Source organism: Haliaeetus albicilla, chromosome 7, assembly GCF_947461875.1.
Source record: "Haliaeetus albicilla chromosome 7, bHalAlb1.1, whole genome shotgun sequence".
NCBI classification, from domain to species: Eukaryota; Metazoa; Chordata; class Aves; order Accipitriformes; family Accipitridae; genus Haliaeetus; species Haliaeetus albicilla.
The window spans coordinates 28160277-28176302 of NC_091489.1; the positions used below are offsets into that span (position 1 = coordinate 28160277).

The window sequence follows — 16026 nt, forward strand, 5'->3', positions numbered from 1 at the left end:
CTCATTTGTAGCCTCTCCCCTCCCCAAACAGCCCCAGCTTGCAAGGCAGAGGTCTCGGGACCCTCTGAATTTGAAAGCAGATCTCGATCAGCACTAATCTGGGGAAGTGAGCCAGAGGTACCTGCAGCAGATGACACGCAGGGCTCAGCTTCTTATTCAGCTACAAGTCAGCAGGGGCACCTCTTGACCATCTGTGGTCTATAAATTACAGTAACACCGGCACACACTGCTTGTAAATCACCAATGAACAGGCTTTACCTTATGACACACTACATGAACCCTGTTGGATATTCCAATAAACTCTCATAAACCACCCGATATAAACTCTGGATTATGTTTCTTTGGGGGGGCAGGAGAAAAAGCTGGACTTCTCTGCACTTGCACAAACTTCTTATGGGTGAAATGAAGATGCGGCCTGAGCTGTGTTGTGTGTTTATGTACCATGTTTTCTTATGAAAGAGATTTTTTCCCCACTGCCATCATTATTACCTTATATATTTCACTTTCCAAAAGTGCACCAGCCTTGAGGTAAACAGGGTCATTGCTCTCCTGCCAGAAAGAAGACAGCACTCATTTGAAAAATGCGATTTAATGTGAGCCTGCATGACCTGTCCTCTATCCTCGCTGCACTGAGCACAAGCTGACAACCGGGGAGGCTCACCCATGTCCTTTGCTTTTGGAGGAGCAAGAAGACCCAACCCATGACATCAAGCCAGCCATACCCTCTACAAAGTGAAAAATATGCCACTATTTCTCACCACTTCTGCCTCCTGAGGCCTAGAGCTGAGGCTTGCTATCTCTAGGAGGTGGACCATCCCATAAGACCTCCTCACTTGCTTCTTTCTCCCTGTGAAGTGGCTCTTTTGCCCCAGTCTGGTAACAGGGTGGAAGGCTCTGTGGTCTGACACACCATCAACCACCCCCAGGAGATGCACTCCTGCCTCCCAACTTGGTTTGGATAGCTCTTACCTGCCATGATGTTTGATGGAGGCCATGTCTACAAGGAGATACTATGAGCAGAAGTCTCGGCATGTGGCCATGTGCTCCTCAGTACGTGGCTGGTTGGGGCCACAGACGCTGCTCCACTGAGAAATCTGGCACTTAACTTCAAACTTTCTCCCAAGACCTGTCAAAGGACCACTTTTGATAATTATATTAGTAAGCCCTGTATCTAGCCTGTCATCTGGGCAAAAAAAACCCCGGTAAAGTTAATTCAGTTGTGGAGGATATGCCAAGTAAACAATCTGATGAATGTTATTTGACCAGCTTTTTTGCTGACCATGAACAAATGTGGGCTGTTGTGTAGACAGCCAGCAATGGCTGTGTCACGACTCCTTGGCAAGTTCCTTAATCGAATCGGAAATCCCAACCCCTCTCAGGAAGGCAGTGGGAGCTTTGTAGTCATCTTACTCAGGCATAGCATAAGCTTCCTAAGGCAACATTATTTTTATCTGGCTTTCTTTAGGCTATAAGGGCGGGCTTCTCATCACACTCTCTGTGGATGTATGGGTATGTGGGCGCACGCCTGCATCAACACACACTTTTAAACCCATTGGGTGACTGCAGTCAAACTGGACAGGTGTTCCCACCTCATGGAGACAGAGAAACAAGGCAACCATGGCTGCCTCCTGCGATGACAACGGGATGAACTCAGCTGTCTGTAGACATCAGAGAATCCATATCTGCAAGAGCAATTCAAGGGAAAATACCTTCCCCTGCTCTCTCCGGTTGTGAGCATCTAGTTAGTTAATACTCATTAATACTGCTCTTTTTTTTATTACAACACAGCTTCCAGGCTCCAGCCAAAATTAATGTTTCCTTGCCTAAGAGATACACACCAGAAAACATCTAGTCTAATCAGGAAAACACAGATAAAAGCAGTGAGTATGTTCTCTGGACATACCAGGACCACCAGCATTGCATGATCCCAGTGTTACCAGCAAGACTGCACCTGACTGAAACACTTTGAACAACCTCAGGAGCGATTTTTAACTCACCAGAAATGCACATTCAAAGCATTTATTGAATCTAAGTTGAGCCTCTCTAGTTAGTTTAGTTTCAGGGAAAAAAAGTGAATAAAATAAAGTTGATATTTTAATCTATTTTACTCAGATGTCCTCCCCTGTCGTGTGCCCCCCCCACCCCCCCGCCCCGAATGTTACTTTAAATTTTCCTGGGGAAAAAAAAGAGCATAGTTTAAAATATAAACATAACTAATCCATGTCAGCTCAGCCAAATACCCTGTGATTTTTGGGCAGGGAATTTTTGCTTTGTAAACTTTTTAAATTGGAGGTAATGTACAAGGAACATCTTTGTAGAGCTTTTCTACCCAGCAAGTGAACCAAAACCCCCGCTTCTCACAGCGAGGCAGTGGGAAGCCCCAGATCAGGTCTGGGCATCACAGCACCGATCACTGAGCTCACCCATGAAGATCCCCCCACTTCCCAGCCATTCAGCCTCCTCCTCTACCTTTCCACTGCCCTCTCCATCCATCCTCTCTGTGCACTCTGACAAGAAGTGATAGTGCTATTTCTGGTTTTTAACAAGATTTGGAAAGCATTCAAGTGCCTGACTAAGTGGTTGGAAACAAGGAAGCAGAAGGATGTTTTGGCATCCTGCAATGTGTGCATGAAGAGCATAGACACAAACACATTGAATGCACATACTGTAAAACAAGATTACAAGGAGAGTATGAACTAATAAAAGCCTATTAAAACATCATGGTTGCTATTGCTGCTTGCGTGCATGCCTACGTATTAAAATAACAAATATTTCACGTGAAAGTGCAGTTTGAACATGACTGATCGCAGATATAACTTTCAGCAACCTTTAAATACATAACGCCATCCTGTAATTAATGTAGCCTATCCTGAAGTGTGAGGGATTTATTGATACTGGCAGAAACATTTGCAAATAACTTGGGGAAGTTCATGACATACCTTCTATCTCAAGGGATTTCATTCATTTTTTCCCTTTTTTTTCCAGCTACCATCAATAAACTCATTCAGAGCCCTTACCATACAACAACAAATGCAGTTGGAAATCCTCAGTAGAAAGTTTGAAGAAAGTACCAACATGAAGAAAGAGCCTTGTTGTGTTTTTATTTGTTTTGTTCTCTTTCACTTACAGTGAAATATATATAACCACGTCCGAGGGGATTGCTTTTGAGGTCTGCAGTGAAAAAAAAGCAAAAGCAGGCCATAGGCAAAGCAAGCTGCAAAAGGATTTTACCCAAATTCTTCAGGAAAAACCACTGCCAACCTGTTAGCTCCTGCCCAAGCACAAGGTAGGCTGCCAGTGCTGAAATGTTACGTATCGGTACTGGCCAGGCGCACATGTATGGAGAGGTTGCATCTTTTATAAGGCCAACTGATACACTTTAGTAAAAAAAAAAAAAAAAAAAAAAGTTTCAACACAGCCCTTTCTTGGAGGAAAGAAAGCGTCAACACCCTCGGCTTGGGAAAGGTACTGGTTTGTTGTGTGGCCAAGGAAGAAGAGACAAATCACAACATTGTGGTGCATGTTCCTCACATTCTACAATCACTACAATTATGAAACTTGGCCATCACCTTCCAAACACATATTTAAAATTTATGCACTAATGAAGACAAGAAATATCCCATCAATTTGCTAGGAAAGGCTTTCCATACCCGAGGTCTGCACAATGCCAGCACATGGTCACAGCATCCAGAGCATCAGATGGCAGGTTATTTTGCTGTTACCAAGCTGCATCTAAGTAGGTTAGTGGAGCAGACTGACATGTGTTCCCTCTCAGTTGATCTTCACATTCCTGCATCGTTTCTCTAAATATTGTAAAGCATTTCTGGTGTGGGACTGCTTTATCATCAGGAGGTATTTTTGCCTTTGCATATATCTGTACACACTTACATAGATGGGATTAAAGATGTTAAGACAAAAGAATAACATTTATTTTAGAAAATGGTGCAAATTTTTTTTTTTAATCTTTTTTTCTAACTTTCTTTCTTGGGCCTAAATCTGAAGTACTGATCACACATGACAAGCAATCAGCCATTTGTACAAAAAAAGGCCAACAATACTTGAGAAATACCCCAAGATGTGCTTCTGAGCTACTTGTTTCATTGACTTGGGTGCTTCTGCTGTTTCAAACAGCAAGCAGAGCCAGGCTGGGGTACAAATGGCTGCACATAAAATACTGGGGGTGCCTCAGCCCTCCCCATGGCTTCTCCACCCCTCCCACCCGCTTCCCACTGTACTGCATCAAGCGCCTCAATGTTTCCTCACGCTTTACTCTCCTACATCCTCAAATATTTCCAATAAAGCAATGTCTCCAACTCAATGTCCACAAGCCCCAGCTCCAGTAAACTGGGGCTTTTGGGGAGGGGGGGATAAAGAGCCATTTTAGGTTCTACCATGCTGTGATTCCTACCACCTGTAGGGAGAGAGAAGGTAGGCACCGGCTAAATGAAAAAGGGCACTTTTCCCCTCCAAGAGAAAGGAGGAAGAAATTGTGCATCAGGAATATAAGTGCTCCTCTCTGACTCCTGTCTGGCTGTGATGGGGATGGGGTGACTAACCGAAACCGCATCCCTCTTACTGCCAGTGGCAGGAGGGTTCCCAGCTGGCCTGGGGGGAATGGGAGAGCTGTGCTGATGCCAAAAGGTCGGGAGGGTTTCTCCTGCTAGCAGGGTGTTCGCACCAAAAATGGGCACAGGAAGCTGCCAGAGGAAGCATCACGGGTCAAGATTTTTCCACCTCTCTGGGAAAAACCAGGTGAAATGGAATTAAAAATGGGGTTTAGCTTCTCATCCTCTCCCACTGTTATTGTCTGCTTTTATATATTTCAGTGCATTCACAAATAATGGTGAAAAAATAATTAGGGTGTAATAATCCACCTCTTGATCTTTAAGTGCCCAACTTCAGGATGCTGCCTTCCAGGTGAAGCAGGGTGCCAGGAGTGTGAACTGAAGCTGCCATCTGAGGTGCCTGCAGAGGACCAACAGAAAGTGGGATCCAGCAAACTAGTGTCCTCCCTTCCTACCACTTTTACATGAAAAATGTTTTTTTCTGATAGGGGCATGGATAAAACTGATGCTTAGAAAGAAAAAAAAAACCAGCCGAACAAAAACGGCAATGGGCATTTCTGTTGCAGAAAGCCCAATATCTTGCCCACGGGGAGCGGAGCTCCCTCCTCCAGCTCAGCTTTCTTCCAGCCTTGGTCCCCGCAGTGCCCAGGAAAGGCATGCTGGGGCCCTGAAACCCCCCAGGAGCAGCGTGAGGAGCCTGTCGTGCTGCTGCCAGAGGACTGAAGTTGTCAGCTGTGAGGATGAAGAATTTGAGGTTGGCTGTCAGAGCTCTCCGAGCTCAGGAGGGGTTTGGAGGAATGCATGCTGGGATTACATAAACCACTGACTCATGCTGAGAAATCACGAATTTTGAAAGATTCAGCTGAGGAACAAGCAAAAATCTCAAGCTGCACGTTGCTTACAAGTCAACAGGAACCAGGGGATGCTGGGGACCTCTGAAAAGCAGGCCTTGGCGTGGAGGTTTTTTGAAGTCCTGCCACCACTCCCAGGAGGAACTGAAAGCCATGTATGTCTGTCGGGGGGGAAATATGGCCCTTCGTTATTTCAAGGAAAGTCATTGTGGGCATTTCAGCTTCACCCATTGGAAAGAACTGCCTAAGATGGAGTAAAAAGAAATTAAATTTTTTTTCCCCCTCTTTTTTTTTTTTCTGCTACAGATACTGAAAAGTACATCATGCAGAATATTTGCTTTTTGTTGGGATATCTGAATGTGCAAATGTTTGTGGTTTCGTTTACTGGGCAAAAATGGTTGTGGATCTTGGCAGTCGGAGCTGGACTATGGTTTCTGGATGCGGTTCTTCCTTGGGCTTTATGGGTTACTCAAATCATGTCCCATTATACAGGTAATTTGTGTGCCTTGAAGATGGTGTGTGCAAGGGATACATATGCAGAAGGAGTACGATACCCAGGACTTCCCACCATGCATTAGAAACACTGACCAAAACCATTCGCACTTTGATATTTAAATCAGATGATTGTTAAAATCCATGCTTGGAGACATATGCAAGTAGTTGATTTTTGAATCCCTTACAATTTTTTCTCTCTTACTTCTCTTATTTACAGTAGGTACTCAGCATCTCACACACACAAAAAAATCAGTTAAATTATTCAAGTGCTTAAATAAAGATACAGTTGCCTGCCTGTGTTTGTCCAAATTTGCCTGCTTTTAAGTTTTATTTCTCTTTTCCCTCAATGACAGTCTCTCTCTCCCTCCCCCAAACACACTGATGGAAAAATGAAGATGTACAGATGGGCTGTTCATTTTCAGTCAGGTTGCTGTGTAAATATGGCATCAGGAAAAGAAGAGTGTTAGAAACACAGATGTACACAAGGCATCCCAACCATCACATTTGGGCTGCCTCTGCATCACTCAAGTATGCATCATCCAGCCCAAGCAGAGCCGTATGAGGCCAGAGGGAAATGTAGCTAACAGAGAACAAACTATTGGTAAATCGCATGCCTTTCAACCTTGCACAACAGGATAAAATAAATATGGATTAGCGCTGGGGTCAAAGTTTTTATTATGTGAAGTACTATATGTGCAAGTGCCTGAGTTTCTCATGTTAAAAAAAAAAAAGTACAAACTGTATAAATATACACATACAGATGCATATATAAGTATATACATACAAAATTTTTTTATATATAAATTTATTTGGGGTTCTTTGTATTGCAACGTTCCCTTCAACATGGTCCCAGCTAATTTCTCAGCCTCTGCATTGCAGTTGCTAACCATTTAATCGCCTTATAAACTTCTGCAGTGACTAACACCGCATCTATGCTTTTGGCACACCATGGTCAGAAGTTGTTTTAGCAACAGCGGTATGTAAAGCAGACACTCTATTTGTGAGGCTCAGAGCCCTTAAAAATCATTCCTTTCTCTCTGGGCTATCGACATTCCTGAGTGCTCACGATGCAGCTGCTGAGCTGCTGGACAGCCCACATATGGCCGTGTGCTGAACAATAGCAACTCGCTGTTGTTCTTATTATATGCATCACCATATGTGTTTATTAGAAACAGCAATAAAACGATGACGGGCTTCTTCAGCTATCCCTGCTTCTTGGGGAAAAGAAAAGTGAGGGAGTAAGCGGGATGAAATCAGAGGGTTCCCCCCAGCTTTGGGGGAGCTGGATGGTGGGGCAGTGCAGTCCCACTCTTTAGGGGAGCATGGCTGTTTATTTATTGGTAATATTGCCAAATTAATACTGCTCCTATAAACGGACACTGAGCCTAAGTCCGCTCTCACTCCCTTTTATTGGAGAACTGCTGGAAACCTGGAAAAAATGAATCCTGAAAGTGTTAGCATCCAAAGTCCTGTTCCACTAGGGCTCACCTGTGTACAACCTGTGCTGAGTCACGCGGGAGAAACCTCCCAGCATTTCCAGGAGCTTTGGATCAGGACTACACTTGGCATGTACTTCCATCACAAGCACAGCAAACTAGTGTGGGATCACCTTCAGTGTTGGGCTGCCTCAAAACAACTTCCAAATTACAGAAATTTAGGCTGGGGACTCAGCATTTTTCAGATGGAGGGGCTGAGGTGGGCATCAGGAGCCCAAAGAAACAGAAATGGTTTAAGGCTGTTTTGCCATCAGTGTAAAGACAAGGGAGACACAAGTCTCAGGGAAGGGGTGTTCAAAGTTGAAAGAGGAGATGAACTAAGACAGTCGAACTGAACATCTGAATCCTCATGTGCTCCAAATTCTGGATCATTTCCCTCCATTTCAAGTATTCGCTATATTTTGAAGCAAAAAGAGAGGAAAAAGAAACGTTGGGAGCAAAACCAGCAGAGTTAGCAATATGATGTATCTAAATATGTAACATAACATAATTTTGATATCCTTGACTGTTATAAGCTGTCTTCAGACACATGGAAATCAATGGGACTGAGTACTTACACCCAAGGGCAGATGTGAGCCTCTGCCTACATGATCCGTATTTTTTTCATGTTTAAATCTTGATTTTTGTTGATAATGAATAGCGTTTCCAACTTGCTGACTTTTTGTGACCAAAATAACAAACCTTAGCCACTGTAAAAAAAAACAACCACAACCAAAGCCAGTTTTAAAAATGAGTTTGCAATGCTGAGTTGTATTGGTTTTACTGCGACCTTCCAACTGTGGTAAGAATGCCATTTCCACTCTTACTTCACTTCTTTTTTACTTCCTACCCATAAAAGTAAACAATTCAAGTCGATGTTTTACATCCTTGAAAAGTTCCCAAAACAGGATTTTCCACTGAGGCTGCAACTCCCTTGGCCTGCTTTTTCTTTTTCTTTTGTAGCACAAATCAATTTTGCAACTATACTGAAACTGCGATGCTAAATTCTGTTACCTTTAATTATGTTGCTAACAAAATAAATTGTGTAGTTACTTAAACCTCAGCAAAGTCCCTGCCTTATTCTCCTGTCTGCACGTAAGCTACTTTTTACAGGCAATTGTTTTCTCCCCACAAAAATACAAACAACTTTTTTTTTTTTTTTTTTTTGAATGAACCCATCTACTGCTTCTCCACTTATCAGCTTGGAAATGTTGCTGTATTCATTTCGCACAGTTTGACAACTTCATCTTAAATGGATCTTTGTCTTGATTTATTTTGTCAGAAGAAGTTGTTTTTCAACAAACAACACCTTTAATTCTGTTTCCTTTCAGTTATTGTCTCCTGAAAGATCAACATGTGGGTTAAAAATAATCTGTTTACACCTTTTGAAGAGTGACAGTGGATCAAGCAACTTATTGTACTTCTTATTTATTATCAGTAATCCCCATCCCGCACCCACAAAAGACAATCAGGGCTTTGCCACTGAGTGAAATAAAAGCAGGATGAGACCATATGGTTCTTGTTAAACGAGCCTCATCTTCCTATTGTTAATGCTTATCTCCAAAATAAAGTATTTCTGTAGAAAGCATATTCCCATAGCATGTTCTCTTTCCAATGACCAGCTGTTTGCCAGTTTGTTATTTGCACTGCAGTAGACCACTTTCATGTATTTCTATTCCAGTCCAAGAACACCATTTGTACATTGTCCAACTTGAAAATGTTAATCTGACACCATTGGTCACGGGCCTTTTAACTTCAAGTGGCAAACTTCCAGCTAGCTGCCAGTTGAGTGTTTACACTGGAATCTTTCTTAGCCCAGAAATAAACTACTTGTTCGCCATAAACATCAGCAACATGCCAATAATTTCTGCAACATACATGTAGGAAGGTACAGCCCACCACACTTTACTGTTGGTTTCTCAGTAACCTCCTAAGTAGCTCCTTGGGGAGATGCTGCTTGTCTTGAGCCAAGATAAATGCATCTATTTCCCTCTCCACGCATGTACATAACTTTTATTTACATTCATGGGAGTTACATATGCATATGGAAAGGCAAGAAGAGGGACCAAAATTAGGATGGTTGGGCAGAAGTCTGACAGCTACTTCTGAGACCCAGGACTGCCTGTAAAGGCCAAAACACCAGGAAAACCCTAACACAAATACATCCAGTTGCTTTGGCATTGTCTGCAGCTCCCTGTGCATGACCATGAGTGCAGCACTCAGGACGCCCACCAGGAAAGATGCAACACTGCATGTACTTGAATGCAGCTTTTCAGAAAGCAGAGTGGTGTGAGTCCTATGGGATTTTGCTTAGGAGATCACTATTACTTCCAGCAATACAATTTATGCTTCCTGAAAGAATATTATACTTTGGGCTCTTTTCAATGAAATAAAAGACTGAGGCGGGGGGGGGGGGCGGAATTTATGCTGGGTTCTGCGATTTAACTTAAGGAATGTTATGCAGTGGCAAGGGTGTGTTTCATGTACTTTGCTTGACTCTGTTAAAATAAAACATTTCCTTTTTACATATTCCTGTGGTGACCTGCGGATGGGAGAGGCCAAAGAAAGACTTTAGTGAGTTCAAAATGTAAACTTCAGGAATAGAAAACCCCTCTTCTAAAGAAAAAAGAATAATAACAATGATGCCCCACTCTCCCCTTCACTTTTCCTATTCAGTCAGATAATGTACCCGTCACCTTTTGTGTTACCTTGGTTGCTCCAAGTAAAAAAATAAAATACCAGGTTAGAGGACGCCGGACCCTACAGAAGTATTTTAGCAAAAACTCAGAAGACTATTTGATCATATTATTTATGGACTCCTTAGCACCTACCTGTGCATTTAGTTCAGCATCCCCACCTATCTGCACCTCACAAACACCAGGAAAATGCCAGTCAAAATGCAAATACCAGCCAGCATGATAAGCAGGATCCTGCAAATGCACATGAAATGAGCTAAGAGGAGGTGTGCATCCCACATCAGGCTGGACACCAGGATTTGACGAACGCCCCAAGCAAACCAGGATGCTGTCCAGGCACAGACTGTGGGGAAGCTCATAGCCCCCTGCTCCTCTATGGACAGCAATTCTTGAGCAAAGCCCAGCAACTTAATTTGCAGGTTTAAAACCTCTGCCCTGTCTTTGCACTAGAATAAAGCAGCATTTGCACCTGAGTTTTGGCCCTCGCTGGCCTGTCTAGGCAATGAAGTTCCCAAACAGCAGCTGCGCACACTCCCTCCAAGCACCCCAGATTCTCCTCCAGAATCCAGCTCGTAACAGGGAATATTTTCAGTGTTGGAGACACGACTTACAGTTGGATTTGGGATCTTAAAGGCTCAGATGCTTAAAAAAATTCCCCTTTGCTTGTAGAAGCCAGGTAAAAAGTGCATTATATATCCACGTACAGTGGCTGACAGAAGGGTTGTAAGAGGCACTCACTGTTGCTAGATACTCCAGTACCTTGGGCAAAAAGCAGCTGTACTGTGAAACTGAGGGCTTCTCATTCCAGTGCTACGGCTCACTTGCTCCTGCAGTCAAGGGGATTTCTATATAAGATGTATCAATTTTAATTCTGACCTTTGCTAACTTCCCACTGCTTGATTTTTTGCACCCTCAGCATTCCTTCAATTTGGGAGTATGAAATATATACAAACATGTAACCATTTACTGTGCACCAAAATTTTGATAAACATACATTTTTTCTTACCTCACCTAAGGCTCCTCTTGCAATCGAATGAAGGCGAACAAAATATTTTGACGTCTTGAAATACATTCTCTTTTCCAGGAGGGCAAATAAATAGACCTGACATAAAATAATGTCATAACAATCAGCAACTATAACTCAATTCTCGCTGCTGTAACTTGAAACTTGTAAGAGAAGGTTAAAGTAACCTAAGTCTGAATTCCTGGCCACTAAAAAAGCATCTACTCCTTTTGTGTTGGGTTTTTCTATATGGCTAATTCTATTTGGGGCAACCTCTGAGCTAGGTAAAATAGTGAAGTATTTTTCCAAAATGCTTAAGGAAATTTGACAATTGGAAATTGGCCGTGTTGACTACAGCCAAGCAATAAGAAACTGGAGCAGGCAGAATTGCAGATCAAGGAAGGGCACTTGGACTCCATGGGAAGAAGAAAATCAAGCCCCTTTTGGAAGAAATCCAGTTACCAGGGGAAAACCAGGAGTCTGCAAAAAGATAACGGGCCTGAGAAGAGCGATGAGGACACTGGGGAAGAAGCCCAGGCTGCCAGAGAAAAAAGTTGAGCAGTTGAAGAAAAGCTCGGAGAACTTAAAAAGAGAGGCCTGGGGCTAATCTGTCTGCTGGTTTATTTTTTCCCCCTGTTTGTTTATTTGCTACAAGTCAGATTTTGGAGCAATTAGTAAAATATCATGCAAATATTCCCTGTGTGACTGCACATGAATAACTTTAATTTCGCTAAACATTTGTCTAGTCATTCCAAAATACATCTGCTGTTTGCATAAAGATAATCTGCTAAAATATTGGGAAGTAAATTACAGTTTTTATAAGATATTTATGAAACAACTTCTTATTTGTATATTAAATATCTCTGACTATCATGGCCTGTTTTTTTGGCTGACGTCTGCTTTCCCCAGGAGCATCCGTGCCCTGTTTCAATTACAGACTGGGCTGAGTACCATCTTGTGGAAAAGCTCCAGCTGGCTGGGAATGGCTCAGTGTACACTCGTAACAGGCTGAGGGAATAGTACCAGATCTGCCAGTAGCCTATCACAGAAAAAAACCTCAACCCAACCCCAAAACAAAATACAAGGTTGCACATGTGCATAAATTGCGTTGTATTTGCAGAAATTCTGGCATGACACCGCAGGAGCATGTGTCGCTCTGCTCGGACGGGGTGCTGCAGTAGATGCCCCTATGGAGAGACAATGATAAGGCTTGGAGGCTGCTCCCAGTCCCTTCTTGGTGACCACATGCTATACCGGGAAGTAAATTAAAAGCATTTTTGACTGTTTCGTCCACTCAGGGTTGTCCCATTCTCTTTGCATGCAGAGAAGTCCTCAGGGGTTGGGGAGAGATGCATTGGTTAGTATTGCCACATGAGCTCACATGTAGCCCTGTTTCCAAGTTTTCAAAGGAGACGTGGAAAATCAGGTCATTTGTCACTTTCCAGTGCTGACGTTTGGGGCAGAACGAGTAACCCTAAGGGCTGCACGCTACAGGAGGTGGTTCAGGAAGGTGGGGGATGGAAAGCAAAACCCGATCTATGTGCTGGAAGAGCTGGAGGACGTTGCTGCTGTACAGTTGGCGACATATCTGCACTAGCTTCAAGCATGGGTAGATAGAGCTGTGGGAGCTCAGGGTGGACTATGAAACCTTTCTGAGATGTGGGTAAATTCTAGATCACTGCCGTAGCTTGCTCTAGACAGGATCTGGATTGCTGGCAGCACCCAAACCACTTCAATTAAAGTTAGCTCATGTTAGTTCAGAAGTTAGCTCATGAGCTCTAGCCACATGAGCATGGACACATCTGTAATATTAAAAGTTATGCCTACATCCCTCTTAAAACCCAGCCTAGAGCACTCAGAAGTTGCCATGGTCCACAGACAATGTGTAGCTGGGCTGCGTGGGGTCTATGAAGCCACCAAGGAGTCTACTGATCCTCCAAACTTCTTTGACTATCTGGGACCCTGTGTCCTTTCATAGATAGGCATTGGCTGCAGATTTCTTGTCTGGACACACAGCGTATCTGGCTTGGGGGGTTTTGAGGGTTCAGTTCAGAGATGCTGGCAGTCCAGTTTGGGTGTGCAAATCACAGATGTACCTAATGTGAACTACTTTGCTTGCAGTGCCACCTTCATGATTAGCATCGTCTTGCTTTACATTCCCTGTAAAGCAGCTCTGTCCCTAGTCCACAGGTTAAAATTGAACGCCCGTTTTAAAAGTGCGTGGGGTGAAATGAGAAGAGACAAGAGGAAGCCCGAGGCACCAGGGTTGCATTCAGATGAGCTAAATACTGGATGAAGAAGTCCGGGAAAGAGATGAGGAGACTGAAACAATTTAACACCACTTACGATCTTAAACCACAAATCCCTCTCTGGGTTGGTATTAACATTACCTACATGGAGTCCAGCTTAAAAAATAATAAAAGAGTGGTATAAGCCATCTCACCCTCCTCTTCCTTGTGCCCCACACAGCAACCATACCGCTGCCTGTACAGCTACACACCACATTGGCCCAGGGACCCTCGAATTGATGCGACAGGGAGGGGAAGCAAACAGGGGAGGGTGTGTTTCAGCATGGATCAGTCCCCCAATGCTCACAGCAAAATAATAACAGCCTGGGGCTGCATGGCCAGGTTCATGCTGCCTTGCCAAGGTATATTGGTACCCGCGTGCCACGCTGAGGCCTGCCCGCTGTCCCAGCGTCACGGAGCCAAGGGCTCTGGCAGGGACCACACTGGCAATTGTGCAACCCTGCTCAGCCGCAGATTTCCTCTGGCACCACCAGCACAATAGCGGGCCTGTTGGCAAACAGGAATTGTTTCCCCACCACAGTAGGGCTCAGGATGAAATCATTCCCCGATACCAGGCAGCTTCGACGTGCCTCCTCCGCTCCCCACCCCAGTTTAGATGGTAGTGCCTTCCTGCTACCCATGGGCTTTGAGTTCCTCATAAAATGCCAACACAATTAAACAAAATAATAATGGAATCCATATAAGGCTTGATGTCTTCATTGCTCCTTAGAAAAAGTGCCAAGGGAGCTTCGTCTGAATAGGGGCAGCAGGTTCCCAGCATTGGCAAGGATTTTTTAAGAAGAGGAAAGAACATTTTTCAAGCTCTGGATGCCAGTATCCATCTCACCCATCCTCAGCTGCATACTTCCAGTGGAAAGAAATAGGTGGTTATGGGAGATGAATCCTCAGGTCTGGCAGATATATATGGAGTTAAGCTCACCTTAACACGGAGGAGCTGTGTGGGAAGGGAGATGACTGCTGACAGCCCCAGTGGGGAGGCTTTGGCCAGGGCTGGCCCACTCCCAGCATCCCCCTTCCCGGTGGCATCAGGGACTGTCGGCCTCTCGCAGAACATTTTGTGGTCAGAGTAATTGCATTGTGTTGTCTTAAAACTGCCGAGGCGTGGCCCTAAATAAAACCAGACCCCCGGCCTCACTCCAAGCACAGCAGTCCCCAGCTCCCTGCGCGCGTGCGCAGTCTGAGGCACAGCCCTGTCCAGCCTCCCTGCCCTGCTTTCATTTCAGTTGCATGCTTATTAATGAATTTGTAACTGCATGGGGGAAAAAAGATAAGCACACGATTCAGGACAAATATATACGCCATGAATACATATGTCATGAATACACATGCATGCGCACACACACACTTTCTCCTTCTCTCCCTATCTGTATATATTTTTTGGTCAATGGTGTCCGAGAACCCAAATGCACCATTTAATTATTTGTGCTGGGAGTGCCAAAGGAACCTACCATTTATTTATACAGTTAAATCAGCTGCAGATGTGTATGTGCTTTTTTCTTCGTGCTTTCTTTCCTTCAGTGTTGGCATTTCTGACATCTCCAGGTTTTTTTTTCCTCTCTCATTCAGCGAGGGCATCTGAAAAGCATTGGGAAATGGCCCACTGCTCCCTCCCTGGTCCTGCCCGCAGGGGAGAGCATCCCACATCATTGCTCTCACAGGGCTGTGCTTTCCTCCTGCCCAAAAGCATGGGCTTGACAAATTAAGACCTCAAACACCAGGAATTGAGGGGAAAAGGAAAGTTTCCTGCGCTGCATGGGCCCGGGAGAGCTCCTCTGGTGAAGGAAGCATCGCAGCTGAGACCCCATGGCTCACTGCACCTATGGGCACACGCCAGAGGAGCCGACTACCACAGGGAAGGAGCATCACGCTCCTTTCCTGAGAAGCCCAGCATAAGTTTGGTCCCTATTAACAAGCTTCCCCTCTCAGTTTTTTTGAGCCTGTAAGACATTGCAAGCGACCTCTGTTTTTCATTTTTCAGGGCAGGGAGACTATGGAACACCAGCCTGAGCTGGGCTTTGGCAAAAGCTGCTGCCTTGGAAGGCTCTGCCTGGGCTGTCGCTGCGACTTGCTTGCAACAGCCTTGTTTGTTTGGTGGTTTGGGTTTATTCCCACAAAAAACAGGCTCAGCGTTAGCTTTCAGCATTAGGCAGGTGACACAGCCAAAGTCAGAGATGCCCGTTTGATTTTCACAAGCACTATCAATTTTCTCATGATTTTTTTCCCCCACATTGTTGTGTTTCCTTTCTTGAGTGAAATTCAGAGGTGCAGGGCACCAGCCACTCCAAGCAGCATGCCAACGATTGCCAGCAGAAATCAGGACAAATATTGCTCTACCCCTTTTGGCAGGAGGAGGCATTCTTTCTCTGCTTTACCTGGAAGACAGTCATCAAGGCTTAGTAGCCCCAGGAAGCAACTTAACGCTGCAGCCAGAAAATGCACTTCAGGTTATTTTGGCAGGAGACTGATGTTTCCTAATATCACTCTGGATGCTTAAATGATGTGATAATAAGCGTATTAGAAACATTTAGGAGATAGGACTATTAGCGAATGATGATTCATTTTTAAACTTTCAAACATATCTAAAGCTGATGTTCACATGTTGAAAACCTGCTCACTGTCAGAGAGCTGGAGG

General features: G+C 44.2%; 1 long non-coding RNA gene across 1 annotated transcript; it reads right to left on the reverse strand.

Annotated features, from left to right (window-relative positions):
- Positions 1 to 382: 382 nt before the first annotated feature.
- On the reverse strand, positions 383 to 11140 carry LOC138685863 (uncharacterized). The gene is made up of 3 exons (XR_011325245.1): positions 11094 to 11140; positions 970 to 1126; positions 383 to 549 (listed from the first exon to the last, which is right to left on the reverse strand). It is a non-coding gene; the product is annotated as an uncharacterized lncRNA (long non-coding RNA).
- Between the last annotated feature and the right edge of the window lie 4886 nt (positions 11141 to 16026).